General features: G+C 48.8%; 1 protein-coding gene across 4 annotated transcripts in view; it reads left to right on the forward strand.

Annotated features, from left to right (window-relative positions):
* LOC149352431 (tachykinin-like peptides receptor 99D) overlaps positions 1–21,946 on the forward strand; it is a 578,367-nt gene that overhangs the window by 340,062 nt on the left and 216,359 nt on the right. The window lies entirely within an intron of this gene.

Raw genomic sequence — 21,946 nt, forward strand, 5'->3', positions numbered from 1 at the left:
GCACCGTAAGCATGGCGGCTGGTCCTTCCGCGCATCCGCCTGATGCCGCCCATTCTCGCCGCATCTAGGCAACAGGGCTTCGCGAAGCCCGGAGGCCACGCGATCGCATGTTCCCTTTAACAATGGACCGTACTGTACATACAATTAATATTGACTTTACTCTGCTTGCCCCTCCCTGCTGCTGATGGGTTCTAGCTTCTTTGGGCCTGCTTCGCGTAACCTGGCCCCCTTTGGACTAATAGTTTTGCTAATCAGTTTGTTTTTTGTTTTTTTGGAGTGTGGTCCGGAAGCTTCGCAATTCGAAACAGCAGCTGAAATTACCTTCTTGTTGCTTTATTGAGTAGAGCGAGCAATTCAGCGACGCATTCGTGCTAACTTTCTGGACACGGGGTTGGACGGGGACGAGTCCCTGCGGAAAGATGGGAAACATACGAAGATTGCAAACAAACCTTCGATCAAAACACGCGATTCTCAAAAACAACTTCCCACTTATAGCACGATGTGCTCTGCAGAGATGAAAGGGAAGTGGTTGAACAGTAACAGATGGTTATCCACCAGTGATGGAGCATTCAAAATGTTTCCGGTCGGGTGCTTCGCGAGTCATCTGACGCTAGCCATTTGACGCAAAGTTGATGATTTTAGCGGTGTTCTAAACATAATTCCTCTCACGCAACGCTAAAAAGGATCTGCTTGACCCGTTACGGAAAAGGGTCTTCTCCTTGCTATGTTGACAATAGATACTGCTTTTACCGGAGGTTGCAGCTGTGTTCACTGTGTAACTGAGAGTTACTGGAATTTACTACACCATGTACTGATCGCTTTAGTTCTTGTAGACGCGAAACATTTCTTGCGGAGTTTCCTTTCAGTCTGTCGGTGAAATACAGAGTTAAATGAGTAGTAGATAAAAGTGGGACTTAGGCTGTGCGGTACACTTTGATTTTCAGGTCATAAACGCAGTTGGGTAGCTACTTAAATTTTTATACCCATACTAAATTTTTCTTAGGGGTGGTTTCTGCGATTTCCGCGTTTATTTTTACCACATTCTCGACATAGAAAGCCACAGTGTCGTCGTGCGTTTACTTTTTTTTTTCTATTATTCGGGAGGTACTCTTCGATATACGCTATAAATTTTGTGCCGCCTTACTCTGTGAAGACGCGCAGTCTAGTCGTGGGCGCTCGATTTACTGCACTACAAAGCTCGGGTCCGCATGGGCTTGGGTAAAGAATAGCAGGAGGCTATAAATATTTTATTGTCGTGAGAAAACAAAGCAGAAACTGAAAACTCTAAAAAGGTATTCGAACTAAAAAAAAATTATTGAACAATAAGACCACGTGAAGCACGCGAGCCTTCGCACTGTTTACATTCCCCCAAGTAGGCGACGCGATATGTGACGCTCGTATGCTCGTACCAAAGCCAGTTCTGAATTTAGCGTTGACCTCTGCTGGAAAGAAAATATCACATAGCGCGTCACGTCGTACTTGATCGTAACGTAGACAGTAGCAATGTTTTCGACTTGCGATGCGCTGCTCGCAATACATTACCACTCGACCTCCCCTTCTGTATGTGCGTTTTGTGCGTACCGATGTCTTGTTTTCCCACGCTTCGAACGTCCACGTTCTTATACTCTGGGACCGTATATTCTAAACAGCAGCGGATCCAGGAGATGCGGGATCGGATGGATGATCTCTCGCCACTCCCTCTTGCCATCGATCGCCTGTTTTGGAGCGTGTGCGGTAAAGAAGGATTTTTGCCACCGTCAGAATTGCTGAAGCGTGTTACAGTTCACTATAGCCTTTGCTGGACGAGCTACTGTCCAATACATCTGAGCTTCTGTACGGGTAATATGGCTAACTTTGTGCGCTGACACGTGCGTGGCATTTTTCTACAAAGAGGCCAGCAAGGGAAGCAGCTGTAAAAAAAGTAGTAACTTCCATTCATATGGGTGTCTGGACCCACTCTATGCTTGTGAATTACTGAGAGGACTGCACAGTTAAAAAAGGAATAAAAACCAAGACGCACTCAATCTCGCCTATATATATCTGCAGCATTTTGCGATACCTGTAGGACCAAGTGAGTCTATCATTTGTTATAAAAAAGAAACACTGATACCTTCTTGTGCGTGAACACCGTAGAGCCGTTATACCAGCGTTGTTGTTGCCTTTAGACGCCGTTGAAACAGCCTCTAAATAACTGGGCCCCAAAAAGAAAAAACTCTGGTGTCCAGCAGATGGGCTATTCCGTGAAAGATACCGTGAGATTGGGTTTTCTGTGGTGCCGAGAAGTGAAGTTCCGTTGGCAGGTACCCCAGGTACCGTGAAGGTCTGAATAATCGAGTTGAAATGACTTCATTTTTTTCGAGATCAGTAGTACAGGGGATATTGTCTCCTACAGGGAAGCAAAAAGTGGAGATGCGTGCGCAATCGTTTTGGATGCTCGCTCCATCGTTTCTGTAAACGAGTGAGAGGCTAACCCAGCGCTATCGCTGTAACATGTCGTGCACAGTTCGGTAATTGACCTCAAAGCCCCATCAACCACTGGCAGTAACAGTACTCAAAATCCTACTGCGGTTCTTATATTAATCTCGGATGCGGTGTGTGGGGTACTTTTTTAGCTCATTGTCCTCCTTCTATAAAAGGGAGTTTTAGCATAGCGTTACGTGCACCACTAGCGTATACCGCCACCACCAGCCGCCAACAGCGCATGCGCAGATGGAACAGAGGGGCCAGGTGCAGATTAGCATGGGCCATCTGTACCTGGGCCAGCTAGGCCATGAGCATGGGTATATTTCGCTCTCATGATCACAATGCTTCTGCTAAACACCTGAGGAAAGTAATCTTTAGGCGTACTGTAGAGATACTTGAATGTTCTCTGAACGTTTGCGCCAAAAAAGCACACTTGTGGCTGTGGTTGAGAAGCAACGCTTCTTCATTCAGTCACAAAGTAGCGTGTGAAAAAATCTATGGCACTACAGCTTGCGTTTACCTTCGTGCTATTTTTGGGCCGGTTTTATTTTCACACTACAGAAACAGTGAAAATAAAAATAGTGAAAAAAAAACAAAAAAATGGGGGGGGGGGGGGGGGAGAGAGAAGCCAGTGGATCGCCTCTATGCCGCTATAGGACAGTGCTGACTAGACGCTCACCTGGACTCAGCAGTCTATGAACCGTACTTGTAGTCTTTATGAAATATTTCAAGGTCACCCGCATTAGTCTTGGCCTATTCGATGAACCTTTTGTAACACCACTTTCACTCCTAAACTATACAGGGATTTGAAGCGCTCTCTATGCGGAGCCAGCCACAGTGTATGGCCCAGAATCAAGTGCCGGACTTGGGAGTTTTTAAACCCCGGAGTTTTCAAGAACGCAGTACTTTGACTGTGTGCAGCGCTGATTCGTGGCGGAAATTGTTGAGCGACCACCGCACTGGTCCCTCTCCTTTACGGCGCTCTGTATTCCTCTCGCGCTCTTCGGCGGCGTGTGTCCGCGTCACTATTGTTGCCATTGTTTCCCTGCTGAAGAGGTGACAAAGCAGGATATCCCGGCACATGCATCTCATCGCGTCATCACTTGCGGAGCAGCCTTCGGCTTGGGCATCATCTACATAGCGATGATGTCAGCGTCGTCCATGTCGTCGTCATTCTTCGTTGCTATATATAACACAGGTCAGCTTCCCCTTCCTCATGTCTTATTTTTTCTGCGGTTTTGTAGTTATTGTTTTCAATCTTGATTAGCTCCAAGCAGATGGTACCTACAAACGCCAGGGAGAAATGTTAAAAATACGCAGATTGTCGTCGTAAAGAGCGCGTTTCTTGAGTTCATTCCTTGTTTTTCTGCGAATTCTTACCTATCACAGACTAAAGACTAACCGGAAACAAATTAACTATTTGGAATAAATGACACTCGTCCCGTCAGTTGACTCGAATGTATTTAATTAAATCAGTGGCAAATGTGTGCATAACCGCATGCGCCTCATAGATGCTCAGAGCAAACCAGAAGGTATCGAACCTCCCATTGCAGCTGGTGGAGGATGCTCTCCGCGCCTTTATGTGACCTTGGAATGCTCTTTCCAGGATTATCGCGAAGCCGAAGCAGGGGAACCATAGAAATACGATCCCTTCAGCACTGCACTCAGTGTCCAGGGGAAAAAAAAAAAACGAACGGAGATAACAGTCACATAAGTAAAGTCGGCGGGAAGTGAAATGCGCACAAAAGTTCACATGCTACTTAACAAGAGCTCTTAGCTTACAAAGCTATATAGTATTGAAGTATTTTAGAATTGTAGCTATGTAGTATTTAATCACAGGCGTGGGCGCAACGTCCACTTATCCTCCGCAGACACCTAACAATGGCGTGTTTCGTAATAGTGTCAGCACACATGCAGGTGGTCGACATTTGTTGTTTTGTAACATCTTCCGAAAAACGAGACCTCAATGTCGCTTGCTATAATCTCCATCTTTCTCTGCGGTCTTTCATGCCCTTCGGTATACCGGGTCTTTCATCGAAGATGTCCCGCCTTTGTTAGAAACAGGATTTTGAGTTAGGAAGCTTTTTTTTTTCGCCGTAGCATTGGCAGCGAAGCAGCGCGTCAGAATACAGCTAAGACGAATACAGCTAGCAGACTGGTTAACTAATATTGAGTAATTAACTTTTTAACTTTTATTCTTAGTATCCTTTTTTTAGAAGCGTGTATCCCACCGTAAGTGATATCCATATCAGTTTTTAGAATTCGGAGACACAGTTAGCCTTATAGTTCAGAAGAACTTCTATTTGGGCTATATGGTTCATTGTACTCGAGAAAGGAAAAACAGTAGCGCCGAAAAACACACACACAGCTGAAGAACGACGTAGGACAAGCGCTCACTTCATCTGACTTTAATCTCTGAAAAGCGTGCAAATATAACAGAAACCTAGGCATGCGCAGAAAGAAACCTCATGTGCGATCAACAGAACAGTTCAAGATATGAAATCTCAGCTTTAAAAAGGTTCACAGATGTATCGCTGACAGAATTTTTTTCTCTTTTTCTTATGTGGTACGCCTCCAAAACCTCCCGTGCCTTACTATCACCGCTCCTGCCCAGAAAATTTATCCCATCAAGTCGTAGTTCACACTTTTTGCAGTGCTCATAATTTTCCCCCGCCGTATGTTCTGCCGCTCGGTGACACACCTTGCACTCTGCGCAGTGTTTGGGTGGATGCGCACCTCCTATACTTCTTTGAGCGAGCGCGCGTGCTCCGCTGCACGGTCATTGATGCACCTGCCTGTTTATCTCACATAGGCCTTCTCGCAGGTCAACGGAATCTCAAGACCACACCGGTGAAGCACTTCACAGTGTTTCCCATGTTTTTTACCGCAGTCGTTCCTCTTCTGTGCACGCGTAGCGAACGATCATGCAGGTTTTTTCCTCCTCTCTGTTAAGAAAGAGCTTATATTGCCTGGTTTCATGCGATAAACTTCAGTTGTAAGTTAGCGCCCGTCCTGTGTGTCTCCCTGTGTCCCTGTCTACTTAGCGCTATGTGGCAAGTGAACCGTCACCAACTCGCCCAAGCCTCCACTCTGACATCCTGGCCTCCTTTCGAGTCTCTGAGTAGATGTCGCAGTAGATGCACGCTCACAGTGTGGTTCTCGATGCTGAGCACATTCATTGTGCGCTCAACGGGACAGCACAGCGGGCTTCGAACCCGACGCCGTAGGAGTTTCAGGAGATTGCACGCTCTGCTTCCTGAAACTCGAGCCTGGGGGCATGCGCATACGTGTCAGCCATGTCGATGGAAAGGGCTCGGTTATGCCCGGCCGTCACTTAAGGGGCGGCCGTGTGCTCCGTGCCTTCGGCGGGCACCGCGGTGGAGCTCCGTCCCCCCCCACAAAGAGCGGCTGTGATTCAACAAACTGATCATTGGCTTGTTCTGTCCCCGTAGTCATCCATGTTGCTCCTCTTCCCCTCTCCTCTTTTATGAATGCACACTTACCAGAATGAGCTTGCAACTTGATCTGAGTTTTTTGCTGTCATTTGAAACCTCGGTTGTATTAAGTGCTTTCTTTTTTCACATGCATGCATCTCTTTACTGCGGATAGATTTGGGTATTTTTGTTCAATATTATATTGTTTGTTAATGTTTAAATTTGCGCCCGGTGTTACATTGCGCAATTAACCATTAGAAGCGTTTCTTTCCACGTTTTTCTATAGTTGTGCTTGTTTTTAGGCCTCATGTTTCGTGTTTGCTGTTTGTTATTTTATTCATTATGTATTGTGCATTTGCTGTTTCAAGAACATAGTTATGCGCCCCATGCCTCATGTGATCTCTCACTCGTGAGCTCCTTGTAGTATGCAAGTCAATAAATATTCGCGCATGCCAACCTCCCTGCCTTTTTTCTCTTTCTGGCGAGCAGAGGAACGACGCAAGGTTGCTGCCAGTGAAGTTGGTGCTTGTTGCGCTGTCAACGAGCGGAAATTGAATGCAATACCTCGAAACAGTTTCAGGAATTGTACACCTTCCGGCTGAGCGCATTCTAACAGCGGGTGAAAACAGCGAGGAGCCGAACAAACTCTCGACAGTTGGGATGTGAGAAAGAACGGCGTCAGCCATAGTACATGTACAGGGTCAATCACACTTAGAGGGAACACGGCTCCGCGTGGCTGCACACACGCGGAGTGCAATTGCATCTAACCCGTTCATGAATCAATGCAAAGTGGCGCACGAGAAGAGGGACCTCGACGTGGTGCTTCGTGTCATCTGCCCCTTTGCACGGGTTTGCCACTGGGTTGGTCGCAATAGTGCTCCGCGTGTGGGCAGACACGCGGAGCCGTGTTCCCTCTAAGTGTGATTGACCCTCTACGTACCTGACTTCCAAAAGCCCGCTGGACCCTCAACTGTGTTTGTCTAAGGATTTATGTTTATTCTGAAGCGTCTACAGAATATGTAGGAAGCAGATTATCTTGGCTGGCCGACGCTGATCATTTTTATCGCCAGTCCCAACGCGAAAAGCAGCCCTCTTACTCCCAACGGGATGAGTCCCGACTAGGATCGTTTTCTAGTTGATTTGGTTCGTGCTTGAATCCCTCTTTAGCGACGCCCGCCTACCCGCCGTGGTGGCCCAGTGGTTAGAGCCCTCGTCTACTGAGCCGGAGTTCTCGGGTTCGATCCTGGTCGCGGAGGCCGCATCTTGATGGAAGCGGAACGCTAAGGCGCCCGTGTGCTGTGCGATGTCAGCGTTCGTAAAAGATTCCCAGGTGGTCGAAATTATTCCGGAGCCCTTCACTTTCTTCTTTCACTTCGACTTTCCTTTACGGCGCAGTTCGGATGTACATCGAAATGTGAGACAATTACTGCGCCATTCCCTTTCTCAAAAACCAATTTTCAATTCTTTCACGTTCATGAAACGTTGACCTGTACAACGTGTTCCATGCAAATGTAAATTCCGTCATGCGCACATCAACATCGTTTCAATTACTCGTACTTGCGTGTCGATATATTGCCATAGGGTTATCGAATAATCGTCGACTATCCTCAGCAGATTCTTGTACGGCCATTACCAGCACTAAATAATGTTCGTGATTGTTTCAGCAACGACTGCGTTTCGACCGCAGCAGTCACTACCACACACACGTACTACACGGATGCGTATGTGCCACACTTTTGTTTTTCTTTTGTCGCTAATAGCTGTATGGGGAATTTTCTCTGAGGCTAACCGTGAATAAATGTTACCTGGTCGCCCATTAGAATCTGACACAGGTAGGCTTTTGGTTGGTTTGGTATGGTTTTAGAGGGTTTAACGTCCCAAAGTGACTTAGGCTATGAGGGGGGACGTGGTTGTGGAGGGTTCCAGGTAATTTCGACCACCTGGGTTTTTTGCACATGCACTGAGATCGCACTGCACACGCGTCTCTAGCATTTTGCCTCCATGCGGCCACCGTGGCCGGGATCGAACCCGCGACTTTCGGTTTTGCAGATGATCACAATAACCACTGAGCCACCGCGGCGGCATAGGTAGTCTTTTCAAGGCCTTCTCACATGCCGAAGGTGCATCCGAGCTATGAGGCACTAACTCCGTTTGAGTTTACAGATGTATTTTCACGTTTCGCTTCACTCAGACCTCAGACAGCGTAATGGGCGTTGAGTACCCCACTACTTGAACGAAGAAAAAATATCCCCCTATTTTTTTTTTTTTTTGCAAATTCCACATAGAAACCGCTCATAACTGTGGCTGTGAGTGCATTCGTGCGAAGTACTACCAGAGTGCATACAAATAAAAATGAAAACTCTAAAGATATTGCACTCGACGAATAAATGGAGCAAGGAGCCAGCGCTAGGGGAGGGGCGACGGCGTATTCGTTAACCGTCTCTTAAGTGGGGGCGCTGCTTGATCGGTACGTGCGTAGACGCTGGCGAACCATGACGGAGAAAGGCCAGTAAACTGCACTTGCGTAGATAAAGTACGCTGCACGTTGCCTGCAGAGAGGGACTGTATGCCATTGGCTGTCGGCATGCGCTGCACTCTGACCGGGCACAGCCGCCATCGTGGGCAGTCTGCCACCGTTTCACACTGTGGCATTGTTGCTGACTTTGAGTACAGCGTATCTTGCACCCTTATCCTTAACTGCACCTCCGAGGACAAGCAGCGCACGTGTAACACGCGCGTGCGCAGTTTCTTGCTGGCTTAGTAACGGTAACCGTGATGCGGCAGTGCAAATTCAAGGTATTCTACTAACTGCGCGTGCGCGCAGTAAACTTGCGGAGCGTAACGTCTGATGGCTGCGTAACGGTTATGTTAATAGGTATTTCTCTGCTAAAACTCTTCATTCTCTACCAATCACGCGCTACCCTTGGAATGCAAAGCTTTCGGCAGAGTTCGGTAATTACTGACTACGCATTCCCTGTCTTTTCTTCTTATTCTTTTATATGGTGCACTAGCGGTTTTCAGTGAAGCGCTTGTATTTTGTTGGAATTGCCTAACCCTAACATGATAAAAACAATGGCAAGTCATTTAACTAAATAACATTAAGTGCTAAGCAATGCAAGCTGCTTCATTTGAGGTGGGAAATAAAAGTTATATATATATCTTTCCTCGCAGTTCCTTTTCGGCGCCTGGTCTTTGTGGGCTTCAAGTAAGGGTACGTCGGCCACGTACGACCGAGATAAGCGCCTCAAATTAAATAACAGAAGCTGTCTTTCGAAGAGCATGCAGTTCACAGAGATGCAAGGGCCGCAAAATCCGAGCATTGCTGCGCACTAGTCCCAAAAGTTAGACACGCAAAAGCGCGTAAATTACCGCCGTGCCGCCAGTGTCAGATGCAACGGCTGACCTAATGATGCTTGACGGTCAAGAAATAATGGCGCCCTTTTATCGCGCTTCCCTTTCTTCAGTTGCATGCACTTATCGCAGTCGCCACACCCAGCAGCGGTTGCGTAATGTTTCGCTTAAACGGTAGCCGTCAGAAAATGGAAAGTTTTACGCGGGAAATGCAAAGTACAAAGAACAAGTGCAGTCAGCAATGGAATGAAAGCACCGGTGCATTTTTGTTTTTATCTTCATGCTGTTGCGCCACGTTGCTGAAACGGTCGCAGAGGGCGAAGCGGGGGTTCTTTTCTTTGCATTTGCTTCGGCAAGCAAAAGGGAGTCCTCTCTTCTTTTTTTTTTTTTTGTCTGTACCGCTCTCTGCGCGGACGTCTCTTTCACGAAGAGAATTGCGTTACGAGCTTATTGTGCACCGTGTCGCGCTGTATGCGCTAAGCAAAGGACCGCTGACGAACCATGGCGCTTTGGCTTTGCGCCAGACTGTGCTCTTGGTTTGTTTTCCTTACGCTTTACTTGCTACACGTTTTCTGTTGTTGTTTATGATTAAAATACGAAGTGCCGTTGCGTTCCGCGCGCTGGTTCGCGAAGAGCAGTTCCCCGGCGCGTGGGAGAAGCCGGCAAAACGGCCCTGATGCAACAATTCACTTAGCACTGTTCGTTAAAACCAGATATAACACGTTTAAAGTAAGCTCCCTTTCCTAAGCTTTCGTACAACGTGCCACTCATAGCAATCCGGCCTAAGTTCCATTCGTCGAGGAGAGCAAAATCGAAATTTTAATTGTTCCATTTTTCCTTCTTCAGTGGGCAAGAGGCGGTTCTATCCTCTCTTTCATGGAACTAAAAGTACAGATTACTTATATGTAAATATCTCGCGATGGCATAATGGCCAATAGTTTTCCAGCACAGCACGCTTATGATTTAAGTTCTCGACACAAATATATGAATGTTATGTTTGATGGGGTATTTTTTTTCGCCACTGCAGAGAAGGCAGCTGCGACCACTACCTTATCTTCATCCCCGCCTATTGTGTCATAACCTGAGCTGATGAGACACATCTGTTGCAAGCTGGTTGTGAAAGGCGAACCGGTACGTGGCTGCAGACAGCCTCCGTTTATTGAGGGAGCCCGGTAGGCGCGGCTGATGAGCCGGCGGAGCGGACCGTCGACGCTGCTGCCTGGACCGCTTGCTCGAACTGTTCTAACTCCGCCAGCGTTCGCGCTAGTGACTAATGCTTCTTCGTCGGTGACTTGTCGTCGGGTTGATTTCCAAAGCCTGTTTGGTAATCAAGTATTAAGCTTCAGAAACACTGAGCAGGCATTTCGCTGCCGATTTGGTCATTTCATTAGTCTGAGCGGAATACTGCCACTGCCTTAGCTTCTCTTCTGCTGACTACATGGGGTCGTTGTACGCTACCTTTGGCCATTCTATAACTGCACTTGCCAAGCGGCCCGGATCTTATCAGGTTTCTCATGCCTCACGGCTCGTGATTCGGGCTTCTGAATACAATGCCTCTCGGGCGCTTGCTTTTATATATACCAGCGTCGCTACTCGTTCTAAGCCTCCCTTCTCTTTCCTTCTCATCGCACAGTACCAGGCGAAAGCAGCGTACTTCATGTTCTCCTCTGTCTCCTCTCTTTTGTGGATTGCCTCTCTCTCTACGTACCTGTCGTTGTTATTGGTTCCTTTGTCAGTAACCTCGTATCATGAAAGAAAACCAAAAGCAAAATGCAGCAGTTACTTTTTTGCATAATAGGAAATCTCACAAAATGATGTCACCAGTGAGACGCAAAAGACAGACAGAAAACAATCCTCGTAACGCGCGCCATTCAGCCCTAAACGCAAACGAACGGTAGACGCGAACACCTTGCCCTCCCATCCTCCTGGCGAACGCCCGACGGAGAAGTGTCTCGGTCTCGTCGCTGGCGCGTGTCTCAGCCGCGAGAAACAAGAAACGTGCGCGCGCGCTGCGCCAATCGGCGCACGCATGAGGGAATCGAGTGAATGTCGGGCCTGTGTTGCTCCCGCCGCCGCTGCAGTGCCAGTCGCATGCCGCCGATCTCCGCAGCTTGTTTTGACAGCGTCAAGACGGCGCGCGCGTGGGCGCAATGCGGGGAGACGCAGCTTTCTCGTTAGCGGCTCCGAGACACCTGCAAAAGCGACGCCGATGGCCCTGCTCTGATGCGGGCTGTCGCTCATCACGCGATGCCGATCGAATCTGTCCGATTAGCTGTCGGGTCGTCCGAGTCGCACCGCCCGCGTCGAACAACTGAGTGGCGCTGTGATCGCTGCCGGTTCCTCCTGGCGGTGGTGTTGTGCAGCATGCACTGGGAACGATGCTTGGATGACACGGGCGGGATAAAGTTCAACTCAGCAAAATAAACGCCTCGATAAGGTTGAGTGAGTGAGTGAGTGAGTGAGTGAGTGAGTGAGTGAGTGAGTGAGTGAGTGAGTGAGTGAGTGAGTGAGTGAGTGAGTGAGTGAGTGAGTGAGTGAGTGAGTGAGTGAGTGAGTGAGTGAGTGAGTGAGTGAGTGAGTGAGTGAGTGAGTGAGTGAGTGAGTGAGTGAGTGAGTGAGTGAGTGAGTGAGTGAGTGAGTGAGTGAGTGAGTGAGTGAGTGAGTGAGTGAGCGAGCGATGTAGCGCTGTAGTTTGTGGAGCAATAAAAGTATTATTTATTACCATCGTAACGGCGAAGCTTCATACATGCCCTTGATGTGACTGCCACATTACAAGTCGTCTATTCGAAGAGCTCGCAAGTGCCCAACATCCAGGAACTTTATAAGTTCGAAGTTCCCTAGACACGGTATCACTGCTGTCAGCTAACACTTGCGGGCACAAGAGCCGCCCAGACAGTGTGTACAGAGCCTTTCGTCCGTTGATGTTGACCCAAGATAATTGATCCCCGATCCCTTCCCGCGCTTGCGCTGCGTTTCTTGCACTTTTGGCGTCAGGGATAAAATGTGAATGCTGACGCTGGCGAAGGTAACCGAAATAGCTCCTATAAATTTATCTACCCCAAAATCGTGCTGTAAAAATGGCTTGAAGAGATAGTTTGACGATTTAAAAGCTTAAAACACGAAATGAGAGGGCCTTCCTTTTTCTGTTATCAAAGCATTACATGGTGAGAAATCTGTGGCGACGGCTAACCCTGTTTCAAAACCTCGTGCACTCTGTTGTCCTAAAACTTACGAAGTGTGGCTTTTTCTCCTGGAGCAATTGCTTGTTCTTTTCTGCTTTCATGTCTCAAAATTATTCTGAAAGTTTCGCCCTGGAGCCGTCAATGCAAACGTACGACGCAGAGACCGGCTTCTGTCAAATTTGTTAATCATAAATATCAGCAAAATCTGGGGAGATATTCATATATAAGAAGTAAACCTCCCTCTGAACTACAGCGTTAGCCATCGATGCCGAAGAAATATTCATCTCTCGTCGCAGACATAACAAACCATGTTACACATGAAATCTTGAAATTATCTTACTCATCTCTTAAAGGCAATCAGGGACATGTGTATTGAGCAAATATTTCCGAACCTGCCTATAACACACTTGGAAATATAACGCTATTGGTTATTGCCGTTCTTTCATGTGTAAAACATGCATTTCTTTGTCCGAAAATGTGTGCTACTTTTCCATGTAGTCGCATAATAGCGACTCATATAGCTTGGTTTTTTTATTATTATTATTATTATTATTATATTATTATTATTATTATTATTATTATTATTATTATTATTATTATTATTATTATTATTATTATTATTATTATTATTATTATTATTATTGCTGTTGTTGTTGTTTTCTATCAGCGCCGTCGCGCTGTAATTTACGCAGTCATCTCCCGGGCAGTGCGGAGAATGTTAAGAAATAGAACGAAATAAAAAAAATTGCTGTGTTCCCTGACTCTTGATAGATGGTCAGAATGAGTTTAGTTCACAGAACACTTAACACTGTTATAGGTAGTCTGAAAGAGCGTTCAACTATACCCTAGTCAATTCTTCGTTTCTAGAAGTGCTAAAGGTCTCGATTTTTCTTTTGCTTCTTTTTTCGTTTGCAGTGACGACGTTTGCAGTGAGGAGGAAACTGACACTTGTTTTTAAGAAAAGTTCGTTGTGAGCGTCGGCTTCTTCGGAAGAGACCATACTACGGAGCTTTTCAAGCTCTGCAGAGCGGTATTATGCATGTTTTCGCCGAGGCCAAACAACAAGCTGCTTTAAGAAACGATTTGACTAATCGCGGTTAACGCGTTCACAGCAACCGATGGCAGGTCGGCCTCTTCGTCATCAGATTCTTAGCAGTTGGGCGTACCCGTATATAGCGTACAATGGATTCGTCAATGTATTCTTTTGCTGTGCCGCCGTCATAATTCGCACCTCACGAATTCATCCCAGGCTAAATCATGTCCGGTCATTTGTTCATCAGCAACATGTTGTTACAAAATCCACATCACGCGGATGTTCAACAGCGTCTTTAGTCGTTTCTTGGCCCATAAACCATGCTTTACGGAAGCAATTTCCGATGCACTACGCCGTCATTCTCATCGACTCGACCTTAACCATTTTTGCGGCGGCAAACTGCTGTTAGCATGCATGCGCAGTATGTAGTGCCGATTCTAGGACGTCTTAAATGCGTGACGCCTATGTCCGGTGGATGAATCTTGCCCTTTTCATTTGGTGGCGAGAAGAGCTTTGTCGCCACAGCCGGAGAAGGCAATATGTGGCGCGTCTCAAAGCCCTCAAGCACGAGCAGAAGCTCCCATATTTTTCGGTATGTCATGGTTGAACTCAACAGACCTCTCGACGAAAAAATCGTGCATCGCCTTTATTAAAATGATGCCCGGTTGCACGCTCCTCGAATAACAACAAAAAGTGACGCATTGGCAGGCCTTTGTTCCACCTGTAGCGTACTAAAGCATACCACATAAAGTATATATCACACTCTGCTAGGCGTGCCGATGACAAAGGACAGCCGCCTGTCGCAGCCATTCATCCTCGTGCACGGAAGCTACTTCATGCGAAAGTTTGCGGTGCCTTCCACCAAATCACGTGCCGCCTTTCGAGGCATTCGTTTTTGGCGGCAGAGTTTGGTAAAACTGTGCCGTTATGGCATTATCTGCCCACACATTCTTTCCAAAGGCGGCTGTCACGAGGGCTCGGAGGCGGTCTTCAAAGTTTGCGCTTACCGGATGCGCGGGTCTTTTGACTGCGGGGCTGAATTTATGGCGCCTTTTCTTTCGTTCTAACCGAGTTATGCCGCCACACTTGTTAGTTGTATCTGAGACGCAGTCCAATTGCTGTAATATATATTTTGATGATAACACCGTACGCTAGTCTTCGCTGTAACTGCGGCCAGTCACATCATAGTTTTTCAGTACCTTCACACTTTTTCCCGCTATCGCGAAACGCCCAGCCCATTGTTCTGTTCAGCCCATGCGAAGCCGGTGGCTGGCGTGAAATTCGCCACCGGCGCTAAGTCGTTGCCTTCCCACCATTTTTAAGCGCCAGCTGACTCGGCCAGAGAAGGAATCATTTCATGGGCAATTCGTCTGAAAGTGTACTGATGTCGCGGCATGCGAATGCGTGGTTTTCATGTTTTGCGTTTTCGCATAGGGGAGAGAGTTTCGACCTTGCAAGAACTAATCCGCTATAAATACCAAGAACAAATAAATAAACCTGGCGTTTCATAACACGCTTTATGCTTTTATGTTTTTCTCAGTTGAAAAATTCAGAAATTAATTGAACATGACAATAACCTACTTGGCAACACTACAAAAGATCTTGATCTGTGGAGCGATTAATAGCATGCTCGAAATTGGATCCAATTTAGAGCATGCTAATTTGTTCCTGATTCACTGTGTAGGTACAAGGGATGTTCAGCGAGATTCTACCTCTGGATTAAAACTTTTCATTAAAAAAGTAAAATTAATAGATGGTATATTAAAATCGCAGCCAAGACTGTCGTGAGTTTTTTTGGCCTGTTTAAGCTCACAAGCAAAGAAAGAACACAACACGGCAGTCATTCCCATAGCTGTTCGTCGAATTTCACTCAGCGATAACTAGTCAAAACCTAATATGAGCAAATGCACTCGCATTTTTACTTTTCTTTCGTCATCTTCACCTTTAAAGCCTTGTCCTTTCCTCGCCCTCACACTCGTGTCGTAAAATTTCCTGGCTCTCACTCTGGCTTTCTTGCGTTCATCTGCCCTCTCTCACCCTCACTCTCTTCTCGTAAAAATTGCCCGCCCTCATTCGTGCTCAACCCACTTTCAGCTGTTTTAACGTTTGAACTACTAGTTCACACTGACATTACTGAGTAATAAACGTATAATGCATGTTCTGAACGTGCTGCTGTAGGGGAGAGAGAGTTCTAAGCTGGTCATGTGAACATTATATGGCTTGATAAAAGGTTATTCGTGTGGGAGTGGCGGCAAACCCGACCATATCGTTACGTTAGTGCGCTCTTTGAACTACTTCGGTCGGCACTTTGGACACACAAACATTACGGCAATTCTAAAACCTACAATGTGGCCAGCGTAGTTGCTTTTGGATCTTGCTGCAGAGATCGGTTTTCTTTCGCTGCCATAAGAGTGTGAGCGCCAAAAAAAAAAAGACGCAAAGCATTGCTACCGCCGAAGTTTCCTTCATTAGGGTCATTAGGGCATGTCTTGTGAAATGTTCGTAGATATCTGTTGTGTCCCCTTATTGCTTTTGTGTGTGTGCGCCCCCTCCTAACGACCACTCGCATTCCCCTCCTAACGACAGTTCGCATCCTCCTCCTAACGACCACTCAATCCTCCTCCTAACGACCACTTGCCTTTCGTCGCACGCTGTCACCAGATGCCCCCCCACGGTGCGCCCCCGCACCCTCCTCCTGTTCTGGGAAGCCACTCCCTGCCGTGGACGCTTCTCCACTCCCTCCTTTCTTCGGGCGGCCAGTTCGGCTCCTGCCTCGGTCGACGCTGGTCGCACCCTCTTCAGCTTTAAATAAACGAAGTCTAAAAGTACCGTGTGCGTCTTTCGCTGCATTCAACACAGCGACCGGACACGACAGTGGCGACGAGAAAGTGGATTCGACCCACGCTACGCAACGCTATTGACAAGCCATGGCTACGCGAGGGTTTCCCAATCAGATACCAGAATTCAACGGCTCATCGTGGTCATCGTGGGTTGGACGCCTTCAGTTCTACTTTGAAGCTAACAACATCACAGACCCAGCCTTGAAGAGGGCCAACCTGCTGACGCTGTGCGGGGAGCAGACCTACGATACTGTCTGCGCCCTTATTCAGCCAAGCACACCAGCGGCAGTGTCTTACGACGACATCGTAAAAGCGCTGCAAAAGCACTACGACCCAAGGCCATCCGAGGTCTACAGCCGGGCTCGCTTCCAACGACGAGATCAACTGGGAGGAGAAACTGTGAGCGCCTACGTAGCCGCGCTCAAGAAGCTCGCTGCCGACTGCAATTTTGGAACGCTGTCGACAACAGCTACCGGGCAGGAGGGAGACGCAGCTTCTTCTGCTAACACCACCATGCTTCCCTTGGACGTGATGTTACGCGACAGATTTGTGTGCGGACTGAGTGACGAGTCACTGCAGCAGCGCCTGTTCGCTGAGAAGGACCTCACATTCAGCAAAGCTTACGACATCGCCGTTCGAGCGGAGAGCGCCGGTCACCAGCAGAGAGGGATTCGCCGGAACACCGAGCCGGTACACCAGACAAGCAACCAGGTGCGCAAGCCTTCTGTTGTTGTTAAATCGGTCAAAAAGGCACAACGCTGCTGGCGGTGTGACGACCAACACAACCCCCAGGGATGTCGATTCCAGTCAGCCACGTGTAATTTTTGCCACAAGCGAGGGCATATCGAAAGAGCATGCATTACGAAACGGAGACTTGCCAAGATAAAGTCACCTTCCCAGCCTAATCACAGCGTCAACGCCTCAGAGAATACGCCGCTATCTGATCTCCATGGAACAACATCAGCAACACCATCTGTGTTGTACGACCTGAACACCATGAATCTCGGCACGCGACCGAAGATTTTTACAGAAGTAAGCGTACATCACCAGCTGATTAAGTTCCAGGTGGACTCCGGCGCAGCCTGTACTCTGATCAGTGAGGACACGTTCCGAACTTCATGGCCATCTGACGCACCCGCCCTGCAACAAGACGACACGCACCTGCGAACGTGGTCAGGACAGAATCTGCCACTATTGGGCTCTGCCAACGTGCAGGTTAACTACAACGGCCAGACCCATACGCTACCTCTGCTTGTTGTGAAGGGCACAGGATCAAGCCTTCTAGGGAGAAACTGGTTTTCTCCACTAGGCATGATGATATGCGGCAAACATCAAAACGCCGATGCGCTAAGCCGTCTGCCACTAGACGCAACTGTTGACGAACCATTTCCACCAGGAGACGTTCTGATGTTCGAAGCACTGCCAGAACCTCCGCTTACAGCAGGCACAGTTGCAGCATCTACGCAGAAGTGCGCAGCTCTCCGGCTAGTTTACACAGCTGTTCAACAAGGCAACGTGCATAAACTCAAAGGGGACAACTTCGACGCTTACCGCAGGCGAGCTACAGAGTTGAGCACCCATCGCGGCTGCATCATATTTGGGTCCCGAGTTGTGATGCCGAGAGAACTACGCGCACAAGCTATGTCTCTCATCCACGCCGGACATCGGGGCATCGTTGCAATGAAAAAGTGTGCCAGAAGCTACATGTGGTGGCCTGGCATTGACAACGACATCGAAACAGTGGTGCGAGAATGCAAGCCTTGCCAGAGCAGCCGGAGCGCCCCGCCGAAAGCTCCTGTCCCAGAATGGGAAAAGCCAGACACACCATGGCACACACTGCACATTGATTTTGCAGGACCAATTGAGGGCTGCACTTTCCTTGTGGTCGTAGATGCCTTCACAAAGTGGCTTGAGATAAGGCAAATGGGACAGACGACTTCGGCAGCAGTCATTGACAACCTCCGATCACTATTTGCAACGTTCGGCCTGCCGCGCAAGGTAGTGTCGGACAACGGAACACCGTTTGTGTCTGCGGAGATCCTCAAGTTTTATCGCGACAACGGGATCTCATCAGTTACATCGGCCCCCTACCACCCAGCGACAAACGGACAAGCCGAGCGCTACGTAGCCGAGCTAAAACGCGCCCTTGAAAGAGATCAGACAGGCTCGCTGCAGCGCCGCCTTGCGCGCTTTCTCTTCAAGCAGCACACGACGGTTCAGAGCACAACAGGCGAGACCCCCTCGAAAATGATGTTCGAGCGTGAAATGCGAACCCAGCTCACAGCCATCCTCCCCGAGCCAAAGGCAGAGACGTTCCGGGAAGAAAAAGCAATTCCGCGCTGCGGCACGCTTAATGAGGGGCAGCGCGTCCTCGCCCGACAGTTTCTGAAAAAGCCACGCTGGGAGGAAGCTACAATTGTCAGACGCATAGGCCTGCGCTCTTGGCTCGTCAACATACATGGCACAGTAGCACGCCGACATCTCAACCAGCTGCGTAGATTTACGACGCCGTCTGAGAGCTGTCCGCCAGCGGAGAGAACACGTGCTCCATCTTCCCACATAGCCTGGCACCCTTCCCGGAAGAAGAGACTTCGCCCAGGACAGACCTAGGAGACACAGCGAACAACAGCCAGCCTACAAGTGTTTCTCCCCCGAGCGCACAAAGCCAGCGCGCCTCCACGCGTGAGCGCCGACCCCCTGCACGATACCAGGCAACTTTCTAAGGGGGAAGGAAGTGTTGTGTCCCCTTATTGCTTTTGTGTGTGTGCGCCCCCTCCTAACGACCACTCGCATTCCCCTCCTAACGACAGTTCGCATCCTCCTCCTAACGACCACTCAATCCTCCTCCTAACGACCACTTGCCTTTCGTCGCACGCTGTCACCAGATGCCCCCCCACGGTGCGCCCCCGCACCCTCCTCCTGTTCTGGGAAGCCACTCCCTGCCGTGGACGCTTCTCCACTCCCTCCTTTCTTCGGGCGGCCAGTTCGGCTCCTGCCTCGGTCGACGCTGGTCGCACCCTCTTCAGCTTTAAATAAACGAAGTCTAAAAGTACCGTGTGCGTCTTTCGCTGCATTCAACACAGCGACCGGACACGACAATATCCCAGCGCGAAATCACTCTGTATACCCAGTTTGAGTAATGCGTGAACTTGGCAAGCAGTCGCCTAAACTGCATCTCAAGTCGATACTCCGAAGCATCGCGAAGACTGGTACATTAATCCTAAAAGAGCTTTTCGAACTCGCGCAGCTCATACTTTGAGGCACAAACGTTCTTCGTAAAGAAAATTAATGATTTGTGCAGTGTAGCTGCTCACGTCCTGAAACTAACTTGTATGAAATTTCTACCCCCCACCCCCTCTCCCTCCTCACCCCCACCCGACAAAAAAAATTACGCCTCACCCATCGTCGATGGTCAAGCTCCACGTAGGGACGGAGGCAAATATTTGTTTCCTTTAACGCATTCACGTGGTGGCACAAGCCCCGTGGCTGTTATTGGTGAATATGTCCAGAAATTTTATAGGTTCATAATATAAACGCGCTGTCAGAATAAAGCGGAACACTGAACGGGCGGGCTGCCTGCATTTAGGATTTTGGTCTGGGCTAGTTGATTCATTGTTTTTCTTCGACACGCAAGAAGAAGAAGAAAGAAGAAGAAAAGAAGACACGCAAGAGAGGACGGGCGCTGTCCCGATTTGCGTGCCTTCTTGTGTCCGTGCTCCATAGCCCTGTGACAATCTGGCGAAGAAAAATTGCGTGCCTTGTCAGCTGAAAGATGGAAAGATATGCTCTACGTGCGCGGCACACGAACTTTCTCTCATCGCTGTGCTCACCACTCATCATCTCCTTAATCAACTCCAACCGATTTTGACTCAGTAGCACTATCATTAAATACCCTCAAAGAATACGCCTCTTTCGTCGTGACAACGAGAGTTACTCTTTGTGCCGTATGTTGGAATATACTGTGTCCAAGTTGTCAGCTTTTGGAGGGCTTGTTTTTAGTTGGAATGTTTTGCACTTTACTTTAGCTTTATAATTTCTTGCTGGCATTGTAGAGCAGTCTCCTTACTATGGATGCGATGGCATTAAAAGCCTCTTTCACGGAGAAAAAATTGGAGGGGACACTTAAACTCCGCCATAAGGTTATCACGGGGTAGCTTTAATGGGTTAATGCCCATATATGCAGAATTAGTAATTCTCTACTTTGCATTCATAGATCCCTGGGAGTCCTCACACCACTCCAGGCGCAGTGGTACAGCAGTTAAGCGATGTGCCACTTCCCTACGATGCCAGGTGCTGCCCCCGGTGGGCTTGTGTGACCCAGGTTGCTCTTCTCGACCGACCTCACGCGACCAATTCTTAATTTATCTTCCATCCGCCAGGGTGCGCTGTTTGCTCGCAATCCGATGGGCAGCTTGCGGTGACGCCACAAGGTTACGTGACGTGGGTGGTCCACCTGCCTCCTGGGTTGCTTCTCTGGTGATTTTTTGTTGATTTTCGCTCATGGTCAACGATGCCGATGACGTCAACACCAACGACGCGTACACCGACGACGCCTGATTTTCTGCGACACGAGCTCTTTAACGCTACCGCGTTAGAACACAGCGCTGTCATTCATGAAAAGCACGGCGTGGTTAGTCATAATTCGCTTATTGGTCGATATAGTTACGACATTACTGGCAAAGCAAGCTGTTGGGCGAGTAGGTGACCGTCTTCCATAGTTACAGCGCGAGATACAGGACAAGAGAAGACGACAGTGCACAGCGCTGTGTTGTGTCGTCCTCTCTTGTCTTGCCTCTCGCGCTGTAACTATGGAAGACATCACAGGGTCCCGTGACATGGCCGAGCGCTGACTGGTCGGCGCGATGTGTAACGTCATGAGACCACGAACAGGGCTGAGTTGGCAGATGAGAGGTGACATCGCGGAGTGCGACGACGGCGTGCACAACAGATGAACAAAAAAGTTTGGCGACAGCGTCATAACGATCAAAGCTGCGCAAAGGTACGCGCATAGATACCGCCATTGTAGAGATCCCGTTGACACGCCTTGTGTTGATGACTCTACGAACAAATGCCGCGGAACCTGGCGTGAGCTCCACGCTTCTGTGCGCTGAGGAACGCTGTGCGAGTGCGGGTGCTCTTCGGCTGAGTGGCGTAACGCGCTTTGATTAGACGGCGCTTGTTACCACAGTTCGCCCCGAAGAAGCACAGCCTTCCGCGCAGCCTCTAGCAAGGCTCTCCCGTGCAGCAACGAATGTGGGCGGTATGTGTTCGTGCGTGTGTACGTAGTTCCTATTAGATTTTCTCCAAACGCGTTTAAAATTAAGCCACGTGGTGCGATAACGCCGCAGCCTATTAAGCGCTGCGCAGAGCGAGGACCCGGCAGGTTAACGGGCACCCGGCGGCGTCGGCGGCGCTTGTTGGCGGTACGCGTTAATCTGGCAACCCCCGTGGCTGTCGCCGTAATCAGATTGGTCCGTCCGCAGACGTCGGGGGACGCCCTGCTCCGTCTTTAATTCAGTCAACCTCGCTCGGTCGCCTCTGCAAACGGGCTCCCGATGCGGCCAGCGGCGCGGAAAGATCGGGTCGGGCCGACCCTGATTGAAAAAAGGCCGGCCCGGCGGCGCCGGGGCCACGCCGTGGACG

Source organism: Amblyomma mixtum, chromosome 3, assembly GCF_055824585.1.
Source record: "Amblyomma mixtum isolate Tamu chromosome 3, ASM5582458v1, whole genome shotgun sequence".
NCBI lineage: Eukaryota > Metazoa > Arthropoda > Arachnida > Ixodida > Ixodidae > Amblyomma > Amblyomma mixtum.